The sequence below is a fragment of the Bombina bombina genome, chromosome 3 (assembly GCF_027579735.1).
Source record: "Bombina bombina isolate aBomBom1 chromosome 3, aBomBom1.pri, whole genome shotgun sequence".
Taxonomy (NCBI): domain Eukaryota; kingdom Metazoa; phylum Chordata; class Amphibia; order Anura; family Bombinatoridae; genus Bombina; species Bombina bombina.
In genome coordinates, this window is record NC_069501.1 from 1,055,128,598 (window position 1) to 1,055,140,983 (window position 12,386).

The 12,386-nt window shown below is 40.6% G+C and overlaps 1 protein-coding gene across 1 annotated transcript in view; it reads left to right on the forward strand.

Moving 5' to 3' along the window:
* Positions 1-12,386, forward strand: part of CALCOCO1 (calcium binding and coiled-coil domain 1) — a 133,256-nt gene that overhangs the window by 83,444 nt on the left and 37,426 nt on the right. The window lies entirely within an intron of this gene.

Here is a 12,386-nt window from a genome sequence, read left to right on the forward strand (position 1 = left end):
TAATTTTCAGGTTACTTGCGGAAACTTGCGCGGCCATTTTTCCCTAGTGCAGGAGCGCTCCTGCCAGGCATTCCATGCGACTGGGTGTGGCTATCTGTCCTTCCTGTTGATCTGTGGCGCAGGAGACATAGCGGTTTCTGTTGTCCGGGTCCTAGGAGGTGGTGAGTGCCCCGGCCATTGGAAGTATAAAGGTGCATTTTTAATAAAGTTTGTCTAACCAAGCGCGCAAGCGATGGAGGACTCTGACGCGTTAGAAGGGTCTCCTTCCTTAATAAAGTCTCATTCCTGTGTTTATTGTGAGGAGGTTCTGGTGGATCAACCTGCTCAACTATGTTCCACATGCCTTGATAAAGTTACAACATCTAAAGATAAATGGATGTCTAGTACTTCTGAGCCGTCCACCTCTGAGGGTTCTTCGTCCCGGGAGGTGCTTTCCCTACATTCATCTCCGATTGCACATGCAGCGCCCCAGTGTCCAACCGTTACTCCTTTGGGAGAGATTCGTTGGCTGTCAGACTTTGCGGACCAACTGGAATCGGCGGTTTCGAAAGTGATCCATGCCTTACCTCATTCTGCTAAGCGCAAACGTAGGGTTTATCATAGCGGCCTGGCCCAGGGTTTGTCCTCGCCGATGGGAGATCCAGAGGCTCTATACGAGGACAAGGCCCACTCTGACTCTTTGGAGGAAGCCCTTTCTGGGTCGGAGTCCGTGTCATCTAAACCTCCGGCGGCAGAGGATGGAGCATTTGCCCTTTCTGCTACGGCAGGTGCTTGCTACTCTGGAGGTTCCGGAACCTAAGATACCGGAGGAACCTGCGATTCCTAAGCTTGACAATGTATACAAGGACAGGGTAGTACCTCAGTCTTTCCCGGTTCCTGTTAAGATGGCTAATATTATTAAGAACGAATGGGAGCAGTTAGGTTCTTCCTTTTCCCCTTCTTCTTCCTTTAAAAAACTGTTCCCCGTTCCGGACTCTCAGCTTGAGCTGTGGGGGACCATCCCTAAGGTGGATGGGGCTATCTCTATGCTCACGAAGCGGACGACTATTCCCCTCGAGGATAGTTCTTCTTTTAAAGAGCCCATGGATAAAAAGCTTGAAAACATGTTGAGAAAGATGTTTCAGCACACAGGGTTTGTTGTTCAGTCAGCAGCGGCCGTTGTGGCGGTCGCTGGAGCTGCAAGATATTGGTGTGAATCCCTGTGTGAAATGGTCGAGGGGAGACATCCATCAACAAGATACAGGAGAAGATTAAGGCGCTGAAAATCGCCAATTCTTTAATCTGTGATGCCAATATGCAAATTATTCGCCTAAATGCTAAGGTGTCAGGTTTTTCTGTTTTAGCACACAGGGCTCTGTAGCTAAAATCTTGGTCTGCGGACATGACTTCTAAGGCAAGGCTGTTGTCCTTGCCTTTTCAAGGAAAGATCCTGTTCAGTCCAGGATTGGATTCGATTATATCCACGGTTACGGGAGGCAAGGGAGCTTTCCTACCGCAGGATAAGAAGGCTAAGCCTTAACGATCTACTTTTCGTCCCTTTCGTGCAGACAAGGCCCAGCACCAACAACCCGCCGCAAAAGTGGACCAGTTCAAGGGATCTTGGAAGCCTGCTCAATCTTGGAACAAGTCTAAGCAGAGCAAGAAGCCCGCTAAGACGAAATCGGCATGAAGGGGCGGCTCCCGACCGGTCTCAGGATCACGTAGGGGGCAGATTATCTCTAGAGTGTGTGAGTGATCTCACCTCTCTCTGGGTTATCATACCAGTACCCCTTGCAGAGAGGGGTCTAGGGTACTATTCCAACCTTTTTGTGGTTCCAAAGAAGGAGGGCATGTTCCACCCGATTCTGGACCTAAAGTGTTTAAACAAGTTTCTGAGTGTTTCATCGTTCAAAATGGAAACAATCAGATCTTTTCTGCCCCTAGTTCAAAGGGGACAGTTCATGACGACTATAGACTTGAAGGATGCTTACCTTCATGTGCCAATCCACAGGGACCACTTAAGGTTCCTAAGATTTGCATTTCTGGATCAAGCTGTACCAACAGACTGCATACGCTGTATGTAGAGAAATCTCTAATTTTGGTAACATTCAGAAATTATACGAACTGTGTATACCTGAATCCCCATATGTGGTAAGCTTTGGGAGTTATTTGACTTGCTCAGCTGAACAGCTGCATCACAGACATCTAATCAGCGCAGACACACAGTGTTGTAGAAGAGATGCCTGCATTCTCAGCAGCCACGGCTAGCCGCATACCTGTCAGAGGGGCACTTCTACTAGAACAAACCCCCAGCGTACTGACTGCTGTATAAAGGTCAGCCTGCTCGTATGCACTACTTGTGAGTGCCAACTCGCTTGTGAGTACCCATCTTTTGATGCCGCTATTGTTTATGTTCGCCTAGTCACAGACGATACTACTCTATTAGGCGCTCTCTCTCTTTCTTTGTTTGCATCTTTTAGATTATCCTACTCACCACCGGATCCGGAGAGAAGCTGCCTTTTACTCTGCTGAATTCATCAGTGACTTTTACACCTTGCTGGTTTTCTCAGACCTAGATTTGGAGTTTGGCGGTAGCCGTGAAAACCAGCGTTAGAGGCTCCTAACGCTGGTTTTAGGCTACCGCCGGTATTTAGAGTCACTCAAAATAGGGTCTAACGCTCACTTTTCAGCCGCGACTTTTCCATACCGCAGATCCCCTTACGTCAATTGCGTATCCTATCTTTTCAATGGGATCTTCCTAACTCCGGTATTTAGAGTCGTTTCAGATTGAGCTTGCATTCTATTGGCTGATCGGAACAGCCAATAGAATGCGAGCTCAATCTGATTGGCTGATTGGATCAGTCAATCGGATTGAACTTGATTCTGATTGGCTGATTCCATCAGCCAATCAGAATATTCCTACCTTAATTCCGATTGGCTGATAGAATCCTATCAGCCAATCGGAATTCGAGGGACGCTATCTTGGATGACGTCCCTTAAAGGAACCGTCATTCGGCTAGTAGGCGTCGGGAGAAGAGGATGTTCCGCGTCGGAGGTCTGCAAGATGGATCCGGAAGAAAGAAGATTGAAGATGCCGTTGATAGAAGACTTCATCCGGATCATGGACCTCTTCAGCTCCCGCTTGGATGAAGACTTCATCCGGATCATGGACCTCTTCAGCTCCCGCTTGGCTGAAGACTTCAGTCGGATCATGGACCTCTTCAGCCCCCCGCTTGGGCTTGGATCAGGACATCGGAGGAGCTCTTCAGGACGGATCGGTGAACCTGGCAGGGTGAAGATAAGGTAGGAAGATCTTCAGGGGCTTAGTGTTAGGTTTATTTAAGGGGGGTTTGGGTTAGATTAGGGGTATGTGGGTGGTGGGTTGTAATGTTGGGGGGGGGGGTATTGTATGGGTTTTTTTACAGGCAAAAGAGCTGAATTCTTTGGGGCATGCCCCGCAAAGGGCCCTGTTCAGGGCTGGTAAGGTAAAAGAGCTTTGAACTGTAGTAATTTAGAATAGGGTAGGGCATTTTTTTATTTTGGGGGGTCTTTGTTATTTTATTAGGGGGCTTAGAGTAGGTGTAATTAGTTTAAAATTGTTGTAATATTTTTCTTATGTTTGTAAATATTTTTTTATTTTTTGTAACTTAGTTATTTTTATTTTTTTGTACTTTAGCTAGTTTATTTAATTGTATTTATTTGTAGCAATTGTATTTAATTAATTTATTGATAGTGTAGTGTTAGGTTAATTGTAGGTAGTTTATTTAATTAATTTATTGATAGTCTAGTGTTAGGTTTATTTGTAACTTAGGTTAGGATTTATTTTACAGGTAATTTTGTAATTATTTTAACTAGGTAGCTATTAAATAGTTCTTAACTATTTAATAGCTATTGTACCTGCTTAAAATAAATACAAAGTTACCTGTAAAATAAATATTAATCCTAAAATAGCTATAATATAAATATAATTTATATTGTAGCTATATTAGGATTTATTTTACAGGTAAGTATTTATCTTTAAATAGGAATAATTTATTTAATAAGAGTTAATTTATTTCGTTAGATTTAAATTATATTTAACTTAGGGGGGTGTTAGTATTAGGGTTAGACTTAGCTTTAGGGGTTAATCCATTTATTAGAATAGCGGTGAGCTCCGGTCGGCAGATTAGGGGTTAATAATTGAAGTTAGGTTTCGGCGATGTTAGGGAGGGCAGATTAGGGGTTAATACTATTTATGATAGGGTTAGTGAGGCGGATTAGGGGTTAATAACTTTATTATAGTAGCGCTCAGGTCCGCTCGGCAGATTAGGGGTTAATAAGTGTAGGCAGGTGGAGGCGACGTTGTGGGGGGCAGATTAGGGGTTAATAAATATAATATAGGGGTCGGCGATGTTAGGGCAGCAGATTAGGGGTACATAGGGATAATGTAAGTAGCAGCGGTTTACGGAGCGGCAGATTAGGGGTTAATAATAATATGCAGGGGTCAGCGATAGCGGGGGCGGCAGATTAGGGGTTAATAAGTGTAAGGTCAGGGGTGTTTAGACTCGGGGTACATGTTAGAGTGTTAAGTGCAGACGTAGGAAGGGTTACCGCATAGCAAACAATGGGGCTGCGTTAGGAGCTGAACGCGGCTTTTTTGCAGGTGTTAGGTTTTTTTTCAGCTCAAACAGCCCCATTGTTTCCTATGGGGGAATCGTGCACGAGCACGTTTTTGAGGCTGGCCGCGTCCGTAAGCAACTCTGGTATCGAGAGTTGAAGCTACGTTAAAAATGCTCTACGCTCCTTTTTTGGAGCCTAACGCAGCCTTTATGTGGACTCTCGATACCAGAGTTATTTTTATGGTGCGGCCAGTAAAACGCGGGCGTTAGTTTTTCGGCTCGTTACCGACAAAACTCCAAATCTAGCCGTCAGTGACTATATTACTCTCTCATATCTTTGAGAATTGCATATTTTTTATCACCACGTTTGTTTTGATTTGCAGTTACCACTATATTGCTCACTGTGTTTATTACTATATATATGTGTATTTAATTTCATTTATTATATGGTAGACATTTTGTTTTATCTAGATGTCCTGCTATTCAGTATTCAATCACTGGTTCTAGAACTGATTTCATACAGTTCAGGTTTTATATATATATATATTCACTTTAACATATTTTTAGTTTTAGCTACATATTATTTTAAGCACTATTAATTAACAGTGCATTGATTTACTTCACCCATATTGTGAAATATATCACACCTTTTGCAGATATATTTGTCTATTTATACACTGCCAATTAACAGTGTACGGATTTGCCCTCTCCCTTTTTTTTTTTTCTTGTGAATTTTATCACACCCTCTCTTATTTTTGACACTATTTTTCAGACACTAAATATCTTAGTGGTCAAACAACAATATATTGGGCTTATATTAGTAGCACGCCCAATATATAGTAGTAGATATATTATATATTTTTATATATTATTTATCAAAATTATTACTTTTTTTCTTTTGCGCACCCTATTGTATGCTTTCTTGCATACTTTTTTGAATAATTTCTGGATCAGCACTTCCAATTTGAAGCCCTTCCTTTTGGTCTGGCAATGGCCTAGAGAGTCTTCACGAAGGTACTTGGGGCGCTGCTTGCAGTGGCCAGATCCAGGGGCATTGCGGTGGTGCCTTACCTGGATGACATCCTGGTTCAGGCGCCGTTGCTCAGCCTCGCAGAGGATAATTCGATATAGATGTCATCCCATTCGCCAGGTTCCACCTAAGACCTCTTCAGTTGTGCATGTTGAGACAGTGGAACGGCGTTCATTCAGATCTATCACACCTGATATCCCTGGATGCTCGGACTCGGAACTCCCTCTTTTGGTGTATTTGTCAGAGCAACTGTCCATGGAGACATCCTTCTTAAGACCGCCCTGGGAAATTGTGACCACGGACGCCAGTCTGTCAGGTTGGGGAGCGGTTTGGGGGGCCAGGATGGCACAAGGAAATTGGTCCAGGGAGGAGTCTCGCCGGAGATAGATCTCATGGCGTCCAGACTCAATTGCAAACTGCCTCGATATGGGTCGAGATCCAGGGATCCCCGGGCAGAGCTGATAGATGCCTCAGTGGTTCCTTGGGGATACAGCCTAGCTTACATTTTTCCTCTGTTACCACTTCTACCTCGCATCGTGGCACGCATCAAACAGGAGCGGGCCTCGGCCATTCTGATTGCTCCTTCTTGGCCGCGGAGGACGTGGTTTGCGGATCTGGTGGGGATGTCAACTTCTCCACCGTGGAGGTTATCCTGCCGCAGGGATCTGCTGTCACAGGGCACCTTTCAGCATTAAAATCTGGATTCTCTTAGACTGACTGCGTGAAGATTGAACCCCTAGTCTTAGCCAAGAGAGACTTTTCAGAAGGTTTGATTGATACTCTAATTCAGGCAAGGAAGCCAGTCACTCGTCGCATCTACTGTAAGGTGTGGAGGACTTACTTGTCCTGGTGTGAGAAGCATGGATATCCTTGGCATAAGGTTAAGGTATCCAGGATTCTGTCCTTTCTCCAAGATGGTTTGGAGAAGGGTCTTGCCGCTAGTTCCTTAAAGGGACAGATATCTGCTTTATCAGTTTTGTTGCATAGGAGACTCGCTGAGCTCCCTGACATTCAATCATTTGTTCAGGGTCTGTCTAGAATCAGGCCTGTCCTTAGACAGTCGGCTCCGCCTTGGAGCTTAAACTTAGTCCTTAAGGTTTTGCAGAGGGTTCTGTTTGAACCTATGCATTCCATAGACATTAAGATTCTGTCCTGGAAGGTTCTCTTCCTGTTGGCTATTGCTTCGGCATGCAGAGTATCTGAATTAGCTGCCTTGCAATGGGATCCTCCTTAACTGGTGTTTCATGCGGATAAGGCTGTACTTCGCACTAGGTTGGGGTTTCTCCCCAAGGTGGTGTCTAACCGTAACATCAATCAGGAAATAGTTGTTCCTTCTTTGTGTCCTAACCCTTCTTCTTCGAAGGAGAGGTTTAGATCTGCAACAACTAATCGGCATAATCCATAATAATCGATTATGAAAATAGTTGTGAACGAATCTCATAATCAATTAGTTGGTTTGCAATTAGTTGGTCTGTGCACAGCACCAGCTGCTTTACTCCAATGAGCTCCTGCACATGGTATTGTATTTTATGGTTATTCCCTTAGCCTAAAGAATGTCTACAGACATTTTACTTTTCACTTTTTCAGGACACTAAGATTAAAACTACTCCTGTCTTATGTGCAACCCAGAAATAAAATAGGAGTCATAATTTGGATTGTTTATATTAAATCAGGTGATTTGGGACTATGCTTTGCATGATATAGTGCCAAGCTTGTTATTTACACCTAGCCCTAGATTGATGTGAGTTGTTATATGAATTGATGTCACTATTACCTGTTTGCAAAATTTTTACCATTGCATATAGATATTCAATATATTTTTATGTCAGAATGAAGTCCAGGCTTGCTTTAAGGGGCCTCTTGCATTGGCGGAGAGCTAGAAAAAGATAAAATAGCCGACCTTGGTGAAATTGGCAAAAACACTACTTATGCATCTCAGGCACCTCAACACCATCTGAGCGCCTCTTCTCTGATGCAGGCAAAATAGCTTGCAAAAAAAGATAGCCAGCCTCAGCCAGGAGCATGTGGTCATGTTAACATTTTTGCATTTCAATGAAAAGTTTCTGAAATAGTGAATAACAGAATGTTATAAACAGTGATAGTCTACCTATTACTAGTTCTACCCCCTTTCAAACAGTTTGTGGTTTGTTTCGCTTAATTATAAAAATGTGTTCTGCTGCTTAAAAAATTGGACCAACAGTTGTGTTAATGTAAAGTTTTAGTCAGAAGTTTATATTTATAACACTCAGTATGTGGATTTTATTTTAAATACAGTGTATAGGAAAAAAATTTGGTGGATAACGAGCGATGTGAGCTCGTTGTACTCAAATATTCCTCATGACAAGGGTCTGACAGTGATTCAATCATATTTGGAAACCGATATTTACATGCCCTTTAAACAACAATTATTTATCATTGTTTTAATATGTTTTATATTACACCATAATTATTTTATCTATCAGGGACAGTATTATCTTCAGACCAAAGGTACGGCCATGGGCACCAGATTCGCACCCAGTTTTGCCAATCTCTATATGGGCAAATTTGAGGAGACCCATGTATATGGGTCCCCTATGGGTGCGAGTCTGGTGTTCTATGGCCGATATATAGACAATCTTATCTTTATCTTTAGGGGAACATACGAAGAGGCTCTACTATACTCATCATCTCTAAATACTAATGACTTTGGTCTTGAATTCACTAGTAATATCCAACCAACGAGGATTGAATATCTAGACCTGTCACTATATTTTTCGGAAACTGGAACTATAATTTCTGAAACTTTTTAAAAAAAAGTAGATTGCAATAGTTTTCTTAATTTTAGGAGCAACCACTACCACAGCTGGAAGAAAAATGTGCCATACGGGCAATTCAGGCGCATTAGGTGGAATTGTAGTACGGTAGAAGGATATTTTAAACAGTCTATTATATTAAAAGATAGATTTTTGGAAAAAGGTTATCCGTTAGATTTGGTGCAAAACGGGTATCTTAGAGCTCTAAATGATGATAGCAATAAATATCTATTACCTAATAATAAGGATAATAAAGAAACAAAATTACAATCTTCTGATACGCTTAACACCTCTGTTTATAACAGGTTATAGTAACCAATTTAGGGAAATTAAGCAAATTATCTACAAGCATTGGCCAATAATCTGTGATGACCCTTTCCTCAAAAATTACATCTCTTCTAAGCCACGTGTTGTCTATAGGAGGGCCCCTACATTAAAAAATAAATTAGCCCCTAGTAAAGTGGTTAGAGACAAAAATAGGGGCCACCAACAGAATTTGGGGCTCAATAGGACCTTTTTGGGCAACTTCTTACCCAAACATGAGCTATTTAAATGCCTAAAATATAGATGTAACATGTGCAGGTCAGTTAAAAGTGGAACCAATTCTTTTATCTCCAATCAAACAGGGGAACATTTTAAAATTAATAAAAGGCTGTCATGCGAATCCACGTATGTAGTATATTTGATTAGTTGTGTCTGTGGGGTCCAATATGTGTGCTGCACGGGACGTACCATTAGAAAACGGTGGAGTGAGCATGTTTATAACATTAAAAGGAAATTCCTGAAACATAGTCTCTCTAGACATTGCGCATATGCGCATAAAGGTAGTTCAAAATCACTTTCTATACTACCCATTGAACAGATATCTCGGAATAGCCATAATCCTATGTTGACTCTGCGTCGCAGAGAGACCTATTGGATTCATAAATTACACACTCTAACCCCCGATGTCCTTAATGAATGTGTCGATCTAGCTGCTTTTGATTTATGAGATATATCCCATTAAAATATCTGATATCCATTATATTATGTGTATATCGATATCTACACCACTTAATAATTCTTTAATAATTATTTATTGATTTTCTAGTCCCTTCTTATCACTTAGTATTAATCTTGAGCTCCTACACATTATTTACAGTATATTACGAGTTCCATAATATCACTTAGCACATATCATACTTAGTATGTGCACTTACACCATTATTACTCACGATCACTCATCTCTCCTGCCCAAAGTCCCATTTCATCATTATAGCACTGATTATTTAGTATACATCACACCTAGCATGTGCACTTAGATCATTAATACTCACGATTATTCATCTGGTTTGCCCGAGTCCTAATCTGCTTCTAATAGTAATTATCACTCTTATCTATACCACTTTATCACCCCTTTTCCCCACTCTTCCTTTCTTCTCATTTAGATATTATATTTGAGATAAATACCATTAGAAGTTTCAGACCTATACCACCACTGAAGTCACTGCCCCAATATAGTCAACACACTTTAACCACACCAATTTTATAGATATTACAATGAGATAGATATTTCACATCACCATAATAGTTATTGCCTTTATACAGTTACCACCTTCATCATACCCAATCTGGTTAGCTAGATGAGGAGTCCAGGCACACTAGTTATACTTATCTGTCCAGATCTGGCCAATTTAACTTTTTTTATTTACAATCATATACTTTCGCTGCCTCTCACTATTATAATTTTCTTTCTAATAACCAATTACTATAGGATATATAGATATCAGAAATTCTGTCATCCTATTGTTTCTTTCCATATAGTAGCAATGGAATAAAGGTCTTATTTGTTAGATTTTATTTATTCATTAACAGCACCATACATTTATCCTAGCGTGATCACCTTTGTCAATTGGCATAATATATACACTTACTATCAATGAGCACTTCTACTTATTTCCACTACATGAGGCTCTACTTCTTTAGGGTTAGAACCAGCCGTGATATGATTACACTCCCAGTCACTCACATACATGTATTGTCATAGTTCCACAGCTTTTCACATAGGAATTACGCAGCTTAACTAGTTATTTCTATCAATACACACCACATTAGCTTAGGATCGCTATTGCTCTTTTTTAATACTATTTATATTTGTATCAATCACGATTATTTATTTCACTTATCGTATGCTATGAATAACACTGAGGTATTTGAGAGCATGTCAATCTCTAATACGCCCCTGTATGGTGTAAACAAACACTGTTGTCTAATTACCCAGTCCTACGTCTTGATAAACGTCAGAACCCTTGGGCTGGTATCACATTCGGTCCGCCCCATTACGCCCACGTTTATTAAAATGACTATCTGTGTCCAACCACCTAGCTAAATGTCAGAGCCAATGGGCTGACACTAAATTCTGTTAGCCGTTATAGGCTAAGAATGTTTTTTATTCACCATATACAACGACTAGAGGGATTTGAGTTGATCCGTATAGTGGCGGTTTTGTGGTCAATTTTAGACATCAAACGTTAGTATTATTTTAGTACACAATTCATGATAAGTTCACATACTACCAACACGCTGTAGTATCACTCACATCCCCTTTCATAAGTTCCATATACTAGGCGCCAATTACACAACAAAATCTTTTCTGAATGACATGTCTGATTAAGACATGCGCATTGCGTTTTCCAACACGCCAACTACTTTGTTACTATTACTGCGCTATAATAGTTACAATGCTCCATCATTGCAATTTTGTATAGATTCTAGCTGTAACTAAGTGTCATATTACTTAAGAATTACTCGATCTACAAAGGTTTGTTCTACTACATTTTTTGAATTTGATCAATCCTGTTAACAAACACTGTGGGTGTTGTTTTGATAAAAATGCTTCTGCCTGAGATGTCATTGTTTATATATGAAATGGTGGGTCACCACTATGGTTACATATATTATGTATGTATATTTGTTCACATTTAGTTCTATGTTTATGAATTTTATTTAGATCAATTGTTGCTGATTTTCAAATGCTAGTCACCAGTGATATGTATGTTTAATTACTCATCTATTTATTCATCAATTTATTGAGATGTATTATGCTGACTTTCATAAGCAAGATGTTAATGAGATGCATGTTGACTCAGCTATTTATCTATTTATTTATTTTAACATATGGTAGAGGAGTAACCATGTTAACTGCAATGTGATTGGCCAATAGGGCACCAATGGTCACTTTGGCCCCTCCTGTTACCATGTGATACTGAGTAAGACTAATTAGATGTATGGTATATATAGCAAGTGTTCTCTAATGTTTTATGAAGCCTGATGAAACAGCTTAGTGCTGAGAAACGCGTCGCCTTGTTTTTATTATTTTAATAAAGCAATTTTATATTTTGAACACTTGCTACCATCTTTTTTGCCATTTATCCCTCTGGCTGAGAGGGACTTTTCTGGGTCTATCCTGACCATTGGTGTTTTCTGGATCTCCATTTGTGTCCGGTTGGCCTATGATTAAGTCTGGTGGGTGACTATATTGATCCCATCCTGCCTCTATAGCATCAAAGGAGATGCTACAACTATTGTGAGTACCATTCCCTTCTACCACATTGATTCACCTGTGTTAAGGCAATACTATGCCATATAGGCACCTGTGTTTCTTTTTGTCGTTCTGATACAGACACCACATCATTACCGGAAGTTGGTCTCCTGGGTGACTGTAATAGATCCCAGACTGTCTCCATAGCACTAATTGAGGTGCTTTCACAAATGTGAGTTCACTCCCTGTATAAATATCAATTTGTTTTTGGACCAAACAATATTGGGCCATGTGGCGCTTCTGTCTCCTCTTGTCTTTGAGGAAAAAAATTATTAATTTTTTATCCGATTAGTCGATTAATCGAAAAATAATCGGTCGATTAATCGATTATGAAAATAATCGTTAGTTGCAGCGCTAGAGAGGTTACTTCATAACCTGGATGTGGTTCGTTCCTTGAAGTTCTATCT